Here is a 20,887-nt window from a genome sequence, read left to right as displayed (position 1 = left end):
ACAAGTGCTGTAAAGTGTGGGGGCAAGCGCACACCCCTGAAGAACTCCAGTAACAACTGGAAATAAGTCAGAGATGGTACCACCACACTTCACAGCATTTTCAGTACCAGAGTAGAGTTCAGACATCAGATCGATCAGTTTTAGTGGCACCCCACGAAAACGTAGAATCCTCCAGAGGGTGTCCCGGTTTAATTAAATTAAAAACGCTTTGCAGAGATCAACATAGGCTGCAAGCAGCCCCTGCTGAAACTCTCATTTGCGTTCGGTGAGGACCCGAAGAGCAAGGATACGGTCAATCGTTGACCTCTTTGGTGTAAAGCCTGACTGCTCTGGACGCTGGTGCTCCAGCAGATGGTGGCGAACCCCATCAATAATTATCCGAGCAAAGACCTTGCCCGGCACTGAGAGCAGCATCACCCCTCGGTAGTTGTTGCAGTCTTGGCAATCACCCTTCCCTTTCCAGAGAGGGACAACAAGGCCCCTCTTCCAGACAGTTGGGATGATGCCTGTGTTCCAGGCAGAGCACAGAACTGCATGCAACGACACGAGTACAGCATTTCCACCAGCATTGAGAAGTTCAGCATGGATGCCACAGATCCCTGGAGCTTTACCCCATTTCAACCGGTTCATCGCAGCCTGTGTTTCCACAAGCGAAGGGGGACCACAGTTGATTGGAGGGTCAGCAACAGGGATTGTAACACCCCTGACGTCCATCGTGACAGCTGGTGGATCAGCCTGGTACAACCAACCGCTCAAGTAACCGGCCCAGTGGGCCTTCACTTTGGACTCCTCTGTCAAGAGCCTACCACCCTCTGCTCTAACTGCAGTACACCGAGGGATGGGCTTGGATGAACGCAATGCGCGAATTCCCCTGTAAGCAGGACGAGAATCCCCTGACCACAGGTGATGCTCTACCCCTTCATAGATTCCTCACACATAGGCCTCCTTGTCCACCCTTAGCACACGTCCAGTTTTACACCTCAACTCCCTGAACAGCTCAGCTCTGCCATTCAGCCTAACCCTGCGACTCTGGTCAATGGTATCCAGTGTCCCTTGAGAGACAAAATTCTTCTTTGCCCTTCAGTGAGTTCCAAGACATCCACCGGCAACATCAAGGACGGTGGTCTTGAAGGCACTCCACAACTCTTCAGGTCCTCCCAAAGCACCCAGACCCCCCAAATCTCCACTCAGCTTGTTACATACTCCTCAGCTACCTTCTCATCTTTCAACTTGCCAACATCCCGCCTAGGCTGGGATGGTGCCATTCTCCTGGATTTAAGGTGCAACTTCAGAGTTACTACAACAAGCCGGTGGTCAGTGCAATCAAAACCAGAACTTAGTGCAATTCAGGTTCACAGTTCCAGACCCAAGGGGGCCAACACACGTCTCATAACCATCCCTATCAGTTCCAGTCGAAGCATTGAAATCCCCCAAGACTAGAAGTGTTTCTCGTCTGGGGCACTGATCAACCACAGACTCGAGCGTGGCGTAGAATGCATCCTTCACGGTGAGATCACTCGCCTCAGTCGGAGCATAAACAGAGACCAGGGAAATGACACCGAAGGAGTGACGAATCCTTTATCTCATAATACGCTCGTTGACCGGTGTTACCTCAATTCACATTTGAGTCAGCTTATTGGACACAGCTACAGCAACTCTTTGCGCATGGTAACCATCAGAGTGACCAGACCAATAGTAGGTGTAACCACCCACCATGATCTCGCCGCAATCCGGTCTCCGAACCTCAGAGAGTGCTGCAATACCGATGTCCAAACGCTTGAGCGCAGTTGATAACAGAGACAGGTGATCATCCTCTCTTTGGGATAGGACATTTCAGGCACCCACCCGAAGGGGCCGCCTCAGGTTAACCCAAGGAGACCGCCGTCTGGTGTACGACACCTCAGCACCACTCCGACACACTCTCCCGCAATCTGACCTGGGAATGTTACCCCGTGCTTTCCCTCCTATCAAAGATTGGGGGTCCCGAAGGCTTTGCCCCAATCCCGTCATCCGGTGAGCTGCCCTGCGAAGAGAAGCTGCACAGGAGGTACTCCCACGGAGTGGGTTTTCAGATTTCTTTGCGTTTTTGTGTTTTGCGGAATGAAGCGTTTTACGGTGGAGGAGTGCAAATCCTGCCACCAACCTCCAAATAAGAAGTAACCCAACTGCCGGAGGACGTCCACAGACACATTTGGGCACTCGATATGGACGGCCGTTGGCTCACAAGGATCTCCTCCACTCTTTGACAGGTTTTGTTTTTAATCCTGCTGGGTGTCCATATCGTAACACCCTCCTCACCAAAAAACCTGGTGGGGGAGACGGTTTAGTTAGGCCTCAGTCACATTTGCTCTACGGCGAGGATAAGGCAGCCGTACGCCCTCTGAATTGACAAACGTGCGGCGGCAGCAGAAAAACTGAGGTGGCCTCAGGGAGGCCCTACGCCGTTTGGCTATATATTACAGGCCGTAGGGTCGCCGTGGAATGAAATTGCAGAGTTATAACTTTTTTTCATTTCTACGCTCGCCGTAGCAATTAGACAAGCCAAGCTATGACGTAGATGTGTTCCACGTCGACCGTACATAGGGCGGGCGATGGGCTTGCGTTTACCGTGTGGCTGCCGTAAGCTCTTCTCAATGAAAAATGAATTTTCCCAACCCCCAAAAAATTACGGCGGCCGCACTATTTACACGGTCGCCGTACGGTGACCTTGCGGTTTGTGTGACTACCTGTGGGCAACGCAAGGTCGACGCACGGTTCCCCTACGCCCGCCGTGCACCTACGTACGGCCTCCGTGGCAGTCTGCGTCGACCGTGCGTCCACCGTGCGCTACCGCTCGAGATCGGAGTATAGGTGTTTGCCTATACCGTGGTGCCCCCAGAATCCGAATTTAATTAGCTCCAGGAGGCTGTTCGAATTGCAAAAAGTTCGGATTCAAAAAATATTTTCCCAACAAGAAATAATGGAAAGTGAATTAATCCGTTTGTGGACCCAAAGAAAACCCACTATCAAGACACTTTAAACTGAAATTCCCCATGTTTAAGGTAAAATAGGATGAGTAAATGACCTTCGGTGGCGGTGTATTGTATGTAAACTGGTACAATCGCCACATCCAAAGGCCAACACAGGCTCGAGCTCCGGCCTGGGTTTCGATCGCTCGCCCACTCTGCAAGAACGCTGCCCCCAGGGCAACTCATCAAACATGATGCCCCCAGAACCACAATCATTTTCATCAAACGCATCGGGTCGACGTAATCATGGATATTAAAAATTACAACCGGTTTTGCTGTGAAATTCAATCCTTGCCCGACAGTCCGTCAAACCACGTGATCGGATTGCCTTTTTTGTTAATAATTAAAACACAAGATGATTAAAAAAAAAATGAAGGTGAAAACACGAGGTAAGGCCGAAGTCGCATTTGGCTCGGCGCCCGGAAGGTCTACAAAATGTACGGACACTCGCAATTATAAAGCGGCCGCAGTATTTCCACGGTCACACAATGTAGCAGTCACACATGTTTTTATTTTTCGGGTAGCCGCACGGCGTGTTTATAAATTGTGGAGACCCAAAACGTGGGGGTGCCGTAATTTTTTGTGGGTTGGGAAAATTCATTTTTCATTAAGAAGAGCTTACGGCAGCCGCACGGAAAACGCAAGCCCACCGTACGCCCTATGTACGGTCGACGTGGAACACATCTACGTCATAGCTCGGTTTGTCAAATTGCTACGGCGAGCGTAGAAATGAAAAAAGTTATAACTCCGCAGTTATAATTCCACGGCGCCCCTACGGCCTGTAAAATATAGCCAAACGGCGTAGGGCCACCCTAAGGCCACCTCAGTTTCTCTGCGGCCGCCGCACGTTTCTGTCAATTCAGAGGGTGTACGGCCGCCTTATCCTCGCCATAGAGCAAATGTGACTGAGTACTTCCACTGACGAACTGAATGAACAAAGCGCGAAGATGCGGGTCGAACAGGTGGGGGAGACACGTGAACAAAAATGAACGCTACGTTTTGTTCGGTTATTTAAAAATGTATTGGGTTTTTAGGGCCAAACTTTCTCGAAAAAATTGTTCGGATTCCAATTTGTTCAAACAGCTTGGCCGTTCGGATTCTGGGGGACCACAGTATATTATAGTTATAGTATATTCAGTTATATATACTGGTATATTTTTATTTCAGTAAAAAAAAGGACTGGTATATATACCCACTCGTTACCGTCCATCTGGCCGCACGTTCGCCTTAGGCCCCCCTGCGGTCCCCCTGCGGGCACCTTGAGGTCTCCTTGCGTCTGCCTTGAAAATTATATTGCCGCCGCCGGGACGCCCTAAGGTCAACGTGCGACATCAAATCAAAGACCGTACGGCACCCCCACGTTTTCGGTCTCCACAATTTATAAACACGCCGTGCGGCTACCCGAAAAATAAAAACATATGTGACTGCTACATTGTGTGACCGTGGAAATACTGCGGCCGCCGTAGAATTGCTAGTGGCCGCAGATTTTGGAGACCCCACGGCCGCCGTGGCAAACGTGACCTAGGCCTCACCAACAACCCGACCATGGAACAGGTTAGTACAGGCTTACATGATACCTGTAGCAAGTCACAGATCTAATCTGGCCTGACCTGACCTGACATTGAAGAAAGTGATCGATCAGAAAGGTTTAAAAATAGTAGTGTAAAACAATGAACAGTCCCAAAGTTTCAAGTTCCAAAAAACTGTACAAAACCAGCTGGCGAATGGACTCGATGGCCAGACTGTGTCTTCTTCATCGCCGGCACTTGAGGAACAGCTGCTGGTGCTGATGCTGATTGCAAGTGAGGGGTTGTAGGTGGTGCATGTGCAGTAGTCAGGTCATGTTCAACATAAAACAGGCTGCATCCTCAGTGGCAGATCTAGAGGGGGGGGGGTTGCAACCCCCCCTTCAGCTGCCGAGTACCCCTCACTCAACCCCTCCTTCCATCAACCATCCCTGAGGGTTCACTAAAACCATTTACTAAAAACAAATAAAACCATTCCATCAACCATTCACTAAAAATATGAGTACAACTCCGAATGTCTGAATTGGTCTGGGTTTGTCTGTGCTGTAGCCTGGTAGGTGTAGGCTTCAAGATTCTCGTGTGCATCCGTAGTCCATGCACATAGTTACGAGGATCCAAGTCATGATTAAACAGACTAATTGCCACAAACTGACCTGGCAACTTGAGAGTTGTGCCAAAAACTAACTCTGCAGCACAGCACCATAGGTCGCTTCACCACAGTTCAGATACTTCACCACAGTTCAGATACCGAGCAAGCCAATAGGAAGACTCTCCGTCTACCTTGTATTTGCATGGGCTTTCAGAGATGCGTTTAACTGTCGATGGAATCATTCCACGAGCCCATTAGATGACTGGTGATAAGCTGTGGTTCAGGTTTTCCTGCTGCCAAGTAGATCAGACAGAGCTTGGAGAAGTTCTGATTCAAACTGACGACCTCAGTCTGTGGTTATTGTTGAGGGTGCACCAAACACAGCTACCCAATGTGAAATGAATGCTTGTGCTACCATCTCTGCAGCCTGTTCAGGGATGGGTATTGCAACCGGCCAACAAGTAAAACGATCAACGCACGTGAACAGGTATGTATTGCCATGTTATGGAGTTGGAGGTCCTACTAGATCAATGTGAACGTGGTCGAATCTGGCATCTGGTGTAGAAAATGTGCCAAGAGGAGACCTGATGCGTCGATGTATTTTGGATCTCTGACATGCTTTGCAGGTTATGGACCAGTCTCTGAGTCACGATTCCCTCCCTGCCAGACAAAATACCGATTCACTAAATGTTGAGTGGCTCTGATGCCAGGGTGAGACAAATTGTGGAAAGCATCAAAAACTGCACATCGGTACGTGCTTTGGACGTAAAAGCGAGGATTACCTGTGGAAATGTCACAGACAATCCTACCCTCAGATGTGGGGAGTGGTTCCTTTTTTTAAACTGGAGTGATGTTGAATTGGATTGCAGCCTTTGTCGCTGCTCATCACACTGTTGGGCTTCAGCTATGGTCGTGAATTTGATGATGCTAGATGCATCCAGAGCATTTACATAAACTTTGGAGAGTGCATCTGCTGCTGAGTTGTTTTTGCCACTCATGTGCCTCAAGTCTGTTGTGAACTGGGAGATGAAATCAAGATGTCGTACTTCTCCTGGAGAGTGATGATTGGGTCCTGACTTGACAGCATAGGTCAATGGCCTGTGGTCCATCTAGATAGAGAATGTCCTCCCTTCTTACATATGCCAAAAGTGTTTGACATCCAGTTAGAATGCTAGAAGTTCTCTTCCAAACGTGCTACATCTGGTCTCTGCAGGTTGAAAACACTTTGATAAAAAGGAGAGTGGTTGCCAGATGTCATCTACATACTGCTGCAAAACTCCTACTCCCATGTCCGATGCATTGACCGAGAGGCACAGTGGTGCTTCAGCCTTGGGATGAACAAGAAGTGTGGCCTCAGCCAACCCCATCTTCACCTCTTCGAAGCAAACAATTATTTTTAATTGAGGGTGATAGGCTGATTTTTCTTATTCTCGTTACGTAGTATATCCGTCAATGACTGAGATACGTCTGCGCAGTTAAGGATGAAATGCCTATAAAATTCACAAGACCAAGAAACTCCCTCAACTTGCACAGTGATGTGGGTGTAGGAAAGGCTTGTATGGTTTTGACTTACTCCTCCAGTGAGCAGACACTGCGTTTGGCTACGATGTGGCCGAGGAAGGTGAGTGGTGGCACTCCAAATTGGTACTTGCTGGGATTGATGACAATACCATACATAGCAAGGTGCTCGAAAAGTAATTGGAGGTGTGCCTCGTATTCTTCGTTCATAGGGTTGGTACTCGCAGATCATCAAGGGAAGAGGAGAGGAAAGGGACATCATGTGAGAAATCATCGATCAACCTCTGAAACGTCTGCACAGAATTACGCAAGCTGAATGGTATGCGAAAAAAAAACGCGTGGAGCCCAAAAGCTGTTGTGTTGGCTGTTTTGTGTATGTCGGTCGGCTCTACTGGTATCTGGTGATATGCTCTGATGAGGTCTATATTGGAGAAAGCACGTGCACCTTCGAGGGAGGATGAAAAATCCTGCAAAAGGGGAATTTGATAGCGATCAGGAATGGTGCATTCGTTAAGTGAACAGTAGTCACCACGTGGCCGCCAGTCACCCGGTGACTTCTTCAGTACCATATGCAAGGGTGAAGACCAGTTGCTGTCAGATTGTCGTATGATGCTGAGTTCAAGAATGCGCTCGAACTATGACTTGGCGATTTTCAGATGATCTGAGGCAAGGCCGTGCTTCAACTGGAAGTCCACGAGTTACTATGTGGTGAGTGGTCGAGTGCTTGATCTCACAATCCCTGTATACTGGACGAGCTATCTCTGGGTATTCACAAAGGAGGGTGTCATAACATGAAAGAGATGTAGCTTTCACGAACATGGGGCTGATAGAGGGTGAATGATTGATTCCCCGCACAGCAAGGCTTTTTTTTGTATACATTGTCGAAGGTCGTATGAGAGCTAACACACAACACACAGCAAGGGGTGGGGGGGGCATGAGACAAGAGACGTGGGAGTGGGAAGGACAAAACAGTGGGGAACAGAGACATTATATATGTGGAAGGGAGAGGGATGGGGGCAGGGAACATGGAATTTACAAGAAGGACTTTACAGGAACTTTCAGGAAGAAATGTCAGGAAAGAAATTTCAGGAAGAAAAAGCTGGTCATGTCAATGAACTTGTGTTGTCTGGCATTCACGAGCAGGCCAAACTGGAAAAGAAAATCAGCCCCGATGATGGGTGTCGGCAACTCAGCAACCACAAATACCCATCAAAATAGTCGTCGCAGTCCAAGATCCAGTGTTAAAGACCTATCCGCATATGTAGTGATGGGAGAGCGATTCACTACCTGCAGCTGGATTGATGTCGGCTACCCTTTGCTTTTGTGAAGAGATGATAAAACACTCAGATCAGCACCAGTATCCACAAAAAAAAACTGGTACCTGATGCCATGTCAGTTATGTAGAATTGGTGACGAGATGTGTCACTGCCAGGCTGAGTTGTTTCCGCTAGGCACTGGCGTTGGAGTTTCCCTGCTCCGAAGGGTGGACGAGTATAAGCGTGCTGATGCATTTGTGACCCTTTTTCCATGCTTCCAATGGTACCAGCGCATCTCTTTGGCATGTTGGTGGGTGCTTGAGCTGGGATTGTGTCCTCTTGATTGACTTCTAGATGGACCATGCCCTTGGCTTCTACTCCTCAGTCTCTTTCCACGTGTAGTTGTGTCATGAGAGGTTGTACCTGTCTGGTCAAGTTCTCAAACTTGGTGGACAAGGAGTAGACTTGGTCTGGTTTGGGGGCAAGTTTCCGTTGAGGTTTTGAAACAGTTCCCAGGTGCGTAGTGAAGGATGAAGAAGAGACTTCCATGATCTTGGCGGCGAGGTCCCCCAGTTGTTCCATGTCGATAGCCTCTTTAGTTAAGGCCAACATCAGTTGGACGTTCGTGGGAAGTCTCTGGAGAAACAGCTGTTTCAAGATGGTATTCTCCAATGTACTGTTCCCAAGCAGCTGTGTCATCCTTCACAAAAGCTGAGAGGGTTTTCTGTCACCATGCTTTTCAGAAATGAGTAGTTGGTGTAGTCTATTTTGCTCTGAAGCTGAGGTATGCCTGATGAGCTCAGCCTTGAGAATGGTATTGTGTTCTGAGGTTGGAGGAGCAATTAGAAGGTCTCTCACTTCTTGCACTATTTCTGGCTGGAGAGATCCAACGACATCGGTGAAGCATGTATCCTCGGTGGTGAAATGCCTAGTCAGGAACTGCGTCTCAACTTGTGTAAACTAGACGTCGCAGTCCAAAATCCAGTGTTAAAGACCTAGACAAGTGATATATCAGGTTTGCGATACAACGTGGGATCGTTGGGCCAGAAAGGAGGAAGTTTTAAACTAACGGCCACTCCCGGTGATGTGGCGGGGGGGGGAGGAGGAGGGAGTACATCAGCAGATGCATCTTGGTGGACGTCGTCGTCGGACATAGCTTCGACAGACATGATAACAAGTAATCATGTCGGGGTCACCAATTTGGAAAACCACCGCTAAAGATTGATGACTATGTCCAGTCTGAGCGGTGTCCCATAAACTGTTGAGCAAGTTGAATAGTCACAAGTTCAATAAGAAGCAAGAAATGGCATATCATCAGTGGGGCCAATTCGGCGTCGTGTCCACGTAATAATGTGGTACAGCCGGTACACTGAAGGTAGAGCCGCGACGCAGCACGTGGTACGCAGCTGCGGGTGCAGATAGCAAAGTCCTACTGGAGGAAAGGGCCACAAACTGACACGTGGTACAACGCTCCGTGAGTCAAGAGAAGAAATCCATCGCTGAAGACGGGGCTGCAAATGCGGTTTAACCGCAGTGAAACTCAAGTCCGTGAGTCATTTCCGATGGTGTAAATAGCGAGCTTCCAGGTAGGAAAGCGTCGTCATACTTCCGTTAAAGTCATCCTCACCCTCGTCCCCCGAGGGGGAGCTCCAAAAGCACGATAGTAGTGTGGGACAAAATAATTGGTTCGAAACCAGATTTGGTTTTTTTTTTTAACCACGCCTACACCACTGCCATTGGTTGGACAAGTGAATGGAACAAACGTCATGATGTAAAAGTACAGGATGAACAAATTGGTGCTGATGAAATGTACACTACACCGTCGATGGACGAGGGAAAACAGTTCCACAGCTGAGGAAAGAGGGAATTGTGAGAAAACTTAAAAAATTTTTCCTGGTATCAAAAATTAACCTTCCCATCCAGAAGCCTTAATTGGCACAATTCACGAATGTGTAGATTTACAACCTCTGGACGAGGAGGCATGAGTAAGTTACCCCTTAAACGATATCTTAAAATGATTTACTTATTACGTACCTATGTGGACAGTAAAATGAGACAATGACGATTATAATAAAGCAAGGATTTTACAGGAGAGAAAATGGAAGAGAAGGCCGAGAGGAGATGGAATTAAATAATGCGTTTCACTCTTCCATGCCAGAGCATCGATTGTGTATGCACGAGGGAGGGAGGTGTGGACGAAGTTCACGTTGTGTTACCGTACGTAATAAATAGATCGATCCGTGTCAGCAAGGAAGAGCGGGAGGCGCGCGTGCGCACTGCGTGACATTAAGCACGAGCCTCTGTGAAGGGCGCGCAAAAAAAAAAAAAAAAAGCGGGAAAATAAATTGCTTCCTTTCCCGCTTCCTCTCGTGTCATGGAATTGGCAGCACATTCCTCGGTAATAACAACACATTGCTGCGGACAGCTCGCTCACGGGGGCGGCCCTGTTGAGGCGAATGCGAGGCTTTGGCGCTTTGGAGGTGACATAACCCCGATGGTCTATTTCCGTTCAACCAGAGTTTACTCAAATCTCTACGGAATCGTGTCCAGCAGCTGCGCAGCGAGTCTGCGACTCAACAAGTATCCTTAATGGGTCTAATTATTAGGTACGCAAATATGGGGACATTTTTTAATTAAACCCCCACGTCCTTGGGGGGCTGTGCACACGAAAAATACCTCATTCTCTTTTTGACACCTTCCTTCCCCCGCCCTGTGACGCTTCCACTGAAGAAGAATCATAAGGGGAGGAAGAAGAACCGTTTACTCCGCGTCTTCAAGTTTGGACGCAATGGATGCTGAGCAGGGCCGGTGCAAGGGAATTAGGCGGCCAAAGCAACCTTTCAGCTTCCCCCCCCCCCCCCCCGCGCATTATCTTGAGGGAAATTGAGCTGCTGACCTTGTTCTGGCCAACGTTCCACCAAGATTTGCTGCACACTTTATTTATTATTTATTTATTCGTATGCAGCCTATCAGTTTCTGGGGGCGTGGCTGTGCAGCTGATGCAGTGCCCCCCTGTTTCCAGTAAACTGGTACTCATATTTTGCGGGTAACAGCACCCACAGGGGCTCAAAGTCAAGACCGTAAGATAGTAAGCCAACCACCTTAACCGTGAAGCCAAAACAAGGGTTTCCACCTTAGCCAAATCCACTCCCACATGTCAGATGTTGGTCTAGTTACTTTTCACCTTCTATGAATGGTTTAGCTCCATCCGCTGGACGCGCAAGTTTTCTAATATGTCAACCCTCGATGGTGACAAGAGTATTAAGTGGATGTTCCGAAGTTACATGAATACTCCCACATCAAGACGGAACAGCTTACAGGGAAGCATGCGTTGGTCTGTTTAGTGTTTATCCGATAACCCATCCTGGGATCCCAATTTCAAATCTCAGATACGATGTTGTGGACATTAGGTTCCACTAAATGTATTTACTAATGTCCTTGTAATTTATGGAAATCTAAACATGTCTCCTCATCATGTCCTTGTTCTGTAACTGATTTATATACTAATGTAAGTCCACCCCCAAGAAAACAAGCTCAAATGAGCTAAGATCCTCGTCCTCTTAATGATGACGCAATAAAAACGAATATGACGTCATTGTGATATATCAGGTTTGCGATAAATTATCTGTGCCAATGCCCGGCTTGATTCCCGCAAACAAAATTCAAACAGCTTGCCAAGTTTCGGAGATAATGGTACATGCGATTTCCATTCGCGGCGATATTATGACGTCAACTTTTTTTCTAGGAAGAATTTCCAAAATCGGAGATGGTTACTGCCTGCGCGTGGGCTTTCTGCATATACAGTACATGGCAAGTTTCACGAAGATCCGATGAAAACTCTGGGTTGTGAAACAAAATATGTCATATAAATTTTTATGACGTCATAGTGATGTATCATATGTGCGATAATTCATCTCTGCTAATGCCCTGTTCGATTCCCGCAAACAGAATTCAAAAAGCTTGCCGAGTTTCGGAGATAATTTTTTAGGCGATTTCCATGAGCGGAGATATTTTGACGTCATAACTTTTTTTCGAGGAGTAATTTTCAAAATCAGAGATGGTTACTGTCTGCGCAGGGTATTTTTACAGATATATGCCAAGTTTCAGGAAGTTTCAATGAAAACTGTAGGCTGTGAAACAAAAAAAGTCCACAAGAAGAAGATGAAGAACAACAACGTGAGTAAGACTTAGAGATCCTCCAAGAGGATCTAAATACTTCAGAGCAGCTTCCAGAAAGGCATGGGGAATGGAGTACATGAAGATAGTTTTCAACAAGGGAGAACAACTTAAAGAAAATCACAGTGGCTTGCAGCAAGACCACTTAAAGGGGCTGGTAAGAAACCCCCAGGCCGAGATGGCCAAGAGGTGTGCACACTTTGCCTTTGAGCTCTGTCGCCTGGGTTTGAATCCTGACCCAGCTATAAACTGCCATTCTGGTGTTTCACAGGCAGGGTGATTCATCAATGTGAGTGCCGTCCCGTCTGCCAGAATTAGTTGATGGACGTTAAACATCCCACGGTGTCCTTCGCAAAGAGTAGGCGAGCTATCCCAGCACCGTGAACGAATTAAAATTTTCTGCTCTAACCAACAGGTACTGCATCAACAGTACAGACCTGCCCCCAAACAAATGATGCTACCCGCAGCAATGTGCTGCATATGGAAGAATAATTTAGGAAATGAGGGCTCACAGCAAGAGGAATCCAGCAGCAAAGTATGGCAACATACAGTGACATCGTTTACAGAAAGGCAGGGTGGCTTACAGTGATGTCGCACAGCTTATAGTTCACATCAACATCGGGTGCAGAATGGCAATTTCCAGCAAGAACGATGATAATGGTGGTAACCGCCATGGGAAGCAAGGTGAGTGAGCGTTATCACTTCGTTCGAATGACAAAAAGATATAAAATCCTTTTTGTCTCAGATGAGACAGGTGAAAAAGGTCATCCTATTTGCGTTAAATCGGGGAATGCATACGTCTTGGTTGGCTGCGCTATTTGTTTTTTGCTTCTGGTTCTTTGAAAAACCATATAAAATATAAATATTATATAGTACTTTCATCAATCCTTATGAGCAGGGCAGAGAAGCCATTAAATAGCAAAGAGAGGGGTAAAACTTTAAAAGCAGGCTTGCCTGTACAAACATGCAAGATGAAGTACTTGACACGGGAAGTGAGGGCATTTTACAAGCACCGAAAGGGACGTGTAACGCTGCAATTATGATGTTGTGTGATTAAGGACAAACCGTGGTCGGGATCATCACACCCCATGCGTGACAGTATGGAGTGGTACACATCAAGTGGTCATTAAACAAGATGTTTTCTCTGACCTTGTTCCATGGCGAGTGTGGAGCATTGTAATGGTAAGTCTTCATGGTGAAGAGGCAGTCGGTTGAGTTGCACATGTTCTTGTAGATGCATGACTGATGGAATCTGTTCGAGCCATGAACCTTTTGAGGAGGAAAATAGGAGGTAATAAAGGGAAGGAGGTCACGTTACTCTTCGTTTGAGACTTCCTCTATAAGCCTGTGGTTTGGGTGGCAGGTTTGGGATCCTCGGGTCCTGAGTTTGAGCCCTGTTGGGGTTGACTCAGCCTGTCTTCCTTCAGAGGTCGGTGAAATGAGTGAGTACCAGTGTACTGGTAGAGGGGCACAGCATTAGTGGCACAGCTGTGCTTCCAATAAATGATAGCTACCTGCAAGCCAAGCTTCCATATGCATAAACAGAACGGAACCTCCTCTGTAGATGATAAATGGGAACCCCGTCTGCCAGCATTAGTTGATGGACATCAAAGATCCCACGGTGTCTTCTGCAACGAGTAGGTGAGCTATTGCTGCCACCCTAACTTCCAAATACCTGCTCTAACCTACAGATGGCACAGCATTAGCAACACAGCACCGCCTCCAGCACATGATGCAACCTACAGCCACCTGCTGCGTATGAAAGAAGAAGAAATACCTCCTCTGCATGCAGGTTTGAAATAACTAACTGGTGGAAAAATAAGAAATAACTGGTATGCAGTATTCTTACCTTTTATGAATCATATAAACGAGCAGAGGCCATCCCGCAGTTGGGAGGAAGAGGAAGCAGAACATGGTGTACATGTTTATGAAAGCGCTGCTAAAAAACACAGAAACGTCCGTCTCAACGATTCTCATGTACCTTGTACTATACTCTTTACAGGGAGCTGGTGCTGCTGAAGCAGTTTCTTGGCAAGGGTTATACTGGGTGCTTTGCCATTGCCTTTTCAGCGTTGTTTATCCATGCTCTAACCTTTAAATGCTGAGCATCAATCAAGGAAGCAGCACCTACCATTTACAAAAAGACTTTGGTATGAATCGGCTAGGATTTGACACCGACTTCTCAGACTCAGAGAAGACATTCTAACCATTACACCACTGAATCTGGTGTTTGGGTAATTGGTTATGGGTTAAAAAGAGCAGGTAAAAGATAAGCTAAGATGTGTTTAGAGGGATAGGTGAAATAAATCGATTGTGGAAAACACTGGGGATGATTGTGAGCCAGTGTTTTTAATAACGCCTTTTGTACATTACTGTCACGTGCTATTCAGGCTGGGCAAATCTTCCAGTAGAAACAAGAGTGAGAATTGCTTTGCAATACATGTCCCCTACTGGTCCAATGAAGACAACTAGGATAACAAACCAGAAATAAAAATTAATTCGCTTTAACGCATACTTGAGCCGATACTGGAACCATGCTGAAGAAGAAGAACCTCTCTATCCCACCATGTTTCGGTCGTTTCTAGACTTTGCCTCTTTCATATTAAAAATAACCCCATGTACATACATGAAGTAACAACATGCGTATGGTTTATGTGCATATATAATACATCATGGTGATATTCTTGGGATGATTCCGATTGCACTGGGCCATGGACTAACACCCAGGCCTGAGGCCTGCCGATCTGTGCTGCTTCATGCAATGGCGACACATTATCTTATTGCGGTGGAGTCAGGCCAGCCGTCCAGCTAATGGGTGTAAAGCTGTTGGGTGGAGTCAGGATAGCCTAACACTGACCAAAGTATAAATATGTGATAATATATATGTGATAATATGTGATATTTTCTAAGTCCAAAGAGGGCATAACTGTGAAAAATTGTCGAAATGCCCTGAAACTCGAACTTGTTCTGTAACTGATCATATAAAGTCATGCACCAAGTTTCAGTTGAAGATGTTAAAGGGTATGGGGGAAAAAAAGGCTGAAAAATCCAAGGAGGGACGGAGGGACAGACGGACGGACAAATGGAGAGCAAACCTATAGTCCCCTCCGGTGGTACCAGTAAGGGACTAATTAAAGACAGTCTCGATCATGATGTACAATGAAGTGAACCAGCTGGAAGATGAAGGGTCTTTTATCATGTTGTTGTTGTTGTTTGTGGGTACTGTATGGTACAACTTTATATTACTTCGTTTATCATTCTACAGGGTGATCCAAAATTAAGTCCTTGTTTTAAATAGACAAATACCATGTTGGAAATATAAAGAAAACATCAAAATGTTGTTTTTTTTCCCCCTGAAAGGCCATTAATTGCCGTTTTAATTTGTGAACGTCATATTTCAACACAAGTTCCGATGTTCTCAACATATTTTTTCAAATGTTTAACAGTGTTTTCGTTCAACAATGTTTTCTGGTGATCTCGCTGTAATATGTCTTCCTGATCTTCCTGATCAATTTTTTCCTTAAATCCTTGACTGAACCAGTTGTTATCAGCTTTTGGTGACTGTTTTTATTCGTTTTTGGATGTAAAGTCTGACATCTTCCCATTTATTGCCGCCACCATCGTTGAACTGCCAAACTTCATCCTGTGCAGCAATTCACGCTCTTTGAACAACAGTTATCTCTCAACCATCGATTTGAATCTTATCAATGTGAAAATGAAAGCAAAGAGAAAACTATAATGGAACTCGGTAGAGTGCTGTTAAGGTTAGGGTTAGGGTTAGGGTTTGGGTTAGCGTCTCACCTTGCACACTCTTTCTGAACAAAAATACCATTGTTAACTGAACACGCAACTATTATGGCCCATATACCCGTTTCATCCGTGCATCCTATAATGTCACATGCGCTTCCATTAACCATAGCTTAATTGATTATTGATTGATTATTAGGATATTTAACAACCACTTTTATGCACATTCAGGCTAAATTGCATCAATGATGATGAATATGAAAAAAAAATTAAAACTATTTCCCCATGGCTGGTTAGGCCTAGGTCACATTTGCCACGGCGGCCATGGGGTCTCCAAAATCTACGGCCACTAGCAATTATACGGCGGCCGCAGTATTTCCACGGTCACACAATGTAGCAGTCACATATGTTTTTATTTTTCGCGGAGCTGCACGGCGTATTTATAAATTGTGGAGACCGAAAACATGGGAGTGCCATACGGTCTTTGATTTGATGTCGCACGGTGACCTTAGGGCATTCCTGCGGCAGCCATATAATTTTCAAGGCAGATGCAAGGTGTCCGCAAGGCGACCGCAGGGGGGCCCTAAGGCGAACGTGCGGCCAGGCGGACGGTAACGAATGGGTTAATTTTATTTTTTTTAACGAGTTTTTTTGTTTCGGCTTGTCGAATTGCTACAGCGAACGTAGAAATGAAAAAAAAAAAACTTATAACTCCGCGTTATAATTCCACGGCGACCTTACGGCCTGTAAAATATAGCCAAACGGCGTAGGGCCACCCTGAGGCCACCGCAGAAACTCTGTGGCCGCCGCACGTTTCTGTCAATTCAGAGGGTGTACGGCCGCCGTATCCTCGCCGTAGAGCAAATGTGACTTAGGCCTTAATCATGTGTATGGAGTTTCATATCGATCTGTGAAGCAGTTCAGGAGAAGATTTTTTTTTACATTTTTTTAGCTCGCCTGTTCGAAGAACAGATAGCTATAGCGATACCCCCAGCGTGAGCGTTAGCGTGAGCGCGAAAATGTTAAAGTTTTTGGTGCAAGTTATTTAGAAGCTTGCCATTCATTTTATGTGTACGAGGATGCTGATATTTGGCATGGAGGGTCCTTTGGGGTATATTATTGATGTAGTGAAGTTGAAATTTAAAAATAATTTCAATTTTTTTTTATATTTTTGACCTGTTTTGAACTTAACTTTTTTGTAGCACATTAACATTAAAGTTATTTCCTTTCTAATGTTTTTATCTATCACACTATTTTTTTACTGATTACAATATACAAATACATATATTGCTTTAAAATTATTTGGATCAGACTTTACTGCAATGCTTTATAAAAAAATATTATTAGACTAGTCTAATAAAAACGATAAATGTATAAACAGGCGAGCATTGGGTGGCTTTGACACAAACTCTCTGGTTATTTTCAATCCAATATGGCCACCACACGGTGTGACCGATGACATCATAAGGTTAATTATTCACTTACATCGGATTATAGATCAGATTTATGAAGTTTCAGATTTTTTTTTAGATAAGGATTTCTATTAAAACAATTCTGGCTGGAATAACATTTCACCGATGACATCATCGTTCTCCCCCTATATACCCCATGGGGAGTTGATATGTGCCAAGTTTCAATTTTTTTCATTGAGCAGTTTCAGAAAAGATGTCCAAATTTTTTCCTCTAATCCAATATGGCTGCCATACCACATGACCTATGATGTCAGATATATCAATAAAATATTCTCCATGGGGAGTCCCTCCTAAGACAGACATGGGTGTTACAATAATCTCGCAACTCCTTCAGAGTGAGATTAATACTACTAATGGCAACTAGTACGTGCCCGTACGTTCATGGCCATACGTGCAAAAAAAATGAATTAAAAAAAAAACTTTCAAACCGCGAGCCAGAAACAACAACCACACAGGCCGTTCCTTCGCTATCACGTGCCCGTACGTGCGTGCCCGTACGTGCAAACCTAAAAAAAAACAAAAAAAAACTTTCCAACAACTACACAGGCCGTTCCTTCGCTCTCGTAAACGACGACTGGATTGGAGCATTGTGTTTATCTATAAATGCGCATAAGAAATCGAGAAATTATTAGAATACAGTCAGTCATCACTATCCAGAAGTAGTGCGTGTCCGTACGCAGGACCGGATTTACTTGCTTGTTGGCCCTCGGCCAAACCTTATCAATGCCCCCCCCCAATTTTTTTTTTTAGATATATCTATATATATATCGTAATATTGTAATGTAAAAAAAAAGAATTACAACATAATGTAACACATCAATAATTTTTAATGAAATTAGTTCCATATTAAGTACATCAAAGTAAATCAAGTTCCATATCAAGTACATCTTACACATAGGAATAATGGAAAAATACAATGAAACAGAAGCATAATAAATTGCAATGAAATACAATGCATAATAAAAAGCATACAATGGAACCGAACAGAGATCCCACAAGCCCCCGGTGGGCCCCCAGTTACTGGTCGGCCCTAGGCCAATGGCCTATGTTGCCTATTGGAAAATCCGGCCCTGCCCGTACGGAATGTTCACATGTATTCCACGAATTATCGCTTGCATTGAAGTAACAACTACTGATACTTCCACACACACAGTTAATTAAAATCCTAATTAAAATAAAGTTTACCTCCCTGTCTTTGCTTGCCATGACATTCGCTGCCATTGACCATTGCCACTCCTACGCCACGGGAACTAAGGCATCGATCCCCATCGTAACCGGCACGGAACGTGACGTCATCGTCGGCCAGCCGCGCACCGGCCCACGCAGCAACGGGTCTTGTCATTGGTTTGGTAAATAAATGGCCATAACTTGGGAAACACTTGTCCGATCAATATCAAACCTTGAAAAGGCACATCCTCAGATCCCCAGCAATATACCTGGCAAGTTTCAATTACATCGGACCAGTGGTTGTCGAGAAACAGCGGTCACGTACACACACACACACACACACACACACACACACACACACACACACACACACACACACACACACACACACACACACACACACACACACACAGACACACACAAACACACACACACACACACACACACACACACACACACACACACACACACACACACACACACACACACACACACAAACACACTGGTGAAATTATAGATAGATAAACAAGCTTAAATAAATTAATGCTCTCCCTATAATAACAACACCAAAGTACGGTATTTATATACTAACAGGGACGTGTGGAACATCCGTGCAAAGTAAAATGTGATTTCAAGTCCTCAACTCTTTCCCCCCCCTCCCTGCCCCCCTCACAAATCCCAAACCCCAAGTCTTCAACCTGTACCTCCTAACCCAAAGTCCTCACCCTCCCAGCCCCAAAGCATCAATCACACCCCCACTCCAGGCCTTCAAACTCCTTTCCCACCACAACTTATGAACCCCCCTCCTCCTCCCAGCGAAGGTCCTCCCACCCCCCCCCCTTTACAAGCCTCAACCTCCCCCTCCCAACACTGTTCCATCTTTGCTCTTCCCCACCTCCAAAGCCTAACTCTGTCCTCCCCTCATCCTCCTCCTGCTCTAAAAAGCAAACAGGCATTCCCACATCGATCATTACATATTTATTCATTACCTCGTTGAAAAAACAATATTTAACGCTTTCCCCTCCCCTATCATGCGATCACCGACTTCACAGAAACCATGATCGCAAAACAGCTCCTACATGTCATGGGGCATCACAGTCACCTGTTCCAAATCACAATTCCACGAGATGTGCGGAAACCCAGTGGAATTGCAGCATAAACGACCCAAAACCAATGATCTTGTTCTGATACATGTATACACATTGTTAAAAGTAAATAATGCTGAATGCAGTGAGATGCCACCAGGATGAGAGGAAAGATAGGAGCTGGAAGGACAGTTGGTCAGTGCAAAATATGGAATAAAAGAGGGGGAAAGGGATGAAATTACTGGACAAGCAAAAGCTATGAGGGTGGAGAAGATGATTTTTGCTGAGAAACATGAACAGTCTATTGGAGCTGAAGAGATGTGTGGAAGGCAGACAGGGGAGGTGGTGAAAGTCCAAATGAGAGAAGACAGAGGACTGCAAAACCACCAAATAGCATGTGTTATGAAACTCCTGAGTACTCCTGCAGTGACATTGCAATCATGGCCAGGGCTTTGAACTCCACCACATCCAGGAGGGCCAAGTGAGAAGCAGGGTTTCTTCCTTAGATTGGTGAGTTGTGCTCCATGGAAGTGCAAAATAAATGTCGTGTATGCTGTGAGGACCAGACTCAGTGGCATAATGGTTAGAATGTCCGCTCTGAGTCTCGGAGGTCCATGGTTCAAACCCCAGGCCGAGTCATACTAAAGTCATTAAAAATGGTATGTGTTGCTTCTTTCCTTGGAGATCAGCATGCATAGAGCATGGAACAAACACTTGGAATATGTCTTTCAATCCTGACATCTCTCCAAATCTCTGTGAAAGGATCATGTGGCAACCCCCCCCCCCCAACACACACACCCTCATATACTTTCTTAACAATCCTCTTGAGGAAGTTCAGTCACTCAAACTCCTGGATCTCATTATCAGCCATGATGTTCCTTGGGCAAACCACATTTCTAATTTGTCCTCCAAAGCCGCACTGATTGGGCTTCCTCTGTCATCCTCAGTCGTTCTTTGGCAAAGCTGAACACCGATCCACCTACAAGGTCTTCATTCAAAGCTTGAAGGAGAGCTGCTCTCCCCTCTGAGCTGGCAACCCTGCCTCCAACCTTGCTCAGCTTGATGCTATGGAAACCAAGGTCTTGAAGATCATTGGAATCTCCTGCGAAGAAGCTGAGTCTATCGGCCTACCACTTACACATTGTAGACATCAGGTTGGTGGTTCTTCTGTTTTCTCCCACCTCCTTTCTGCTCTTACACCCTCTGCTCTTTCCTGTGTTTCCCACCTGTGCAACGAACTTCCACATTTTCTTCAATGTAATCCTTCCCTCTGGATCTTCAAGACAACTGTTCGTCACCATCTCAGATCATCCCCCATCCAAAACCATGATCTTTTCTACTCC

The 20,887-nt window shown here is 45.7% G+C and overlaps 1 long non-coding RNA gene across 3 annotated transcripts in view; it reads right to left on the bottom strand.

Moving 5' to 3' along the window:
- The window catches only part of LOC147010788 (uncharacterized), a 175,745-nt gene that overhangs the window by 139,854 nt on the left and 15,004 nt on the right, over positions 1–20,887 (bottom strand). For 2 of the 3 annotated variants that reach the window (XR_015052222.1, XR_015052219.1), the window contains exon 1: positions 18,478–19,056. The exons of the other annotated variant lie outside the window; for it this stretch is intronic. This is a non-coding gene — a long non-coding RNA (uncharacterized LOC147010788). Of the gene's footprint in view, positions 1–18,477; positions 19,057–20,887 lie in introns of those variants that run through there. 3 annotated transcript variants of the gene reach the window in all.

Source organism: Eptatretus burgeri, chromosome 16 (assembly GCF_056783735.1).
Source record: "Eptatretus burgeri isolate ZD-2024b chromosome 16, Ebu_testis_v1, whole genome shotgun sequence".
In the NCBI taxonomy this organism is placed as follows: Eukaryota; Metazoa; Chordata; class Myxini; order Myxiniformes; family Myxinidae; genus Eptatretus; species Eptatretus burgeri.
This window is presented reverse-complemented; position numbering and strand designations above follow the sequence as displayed.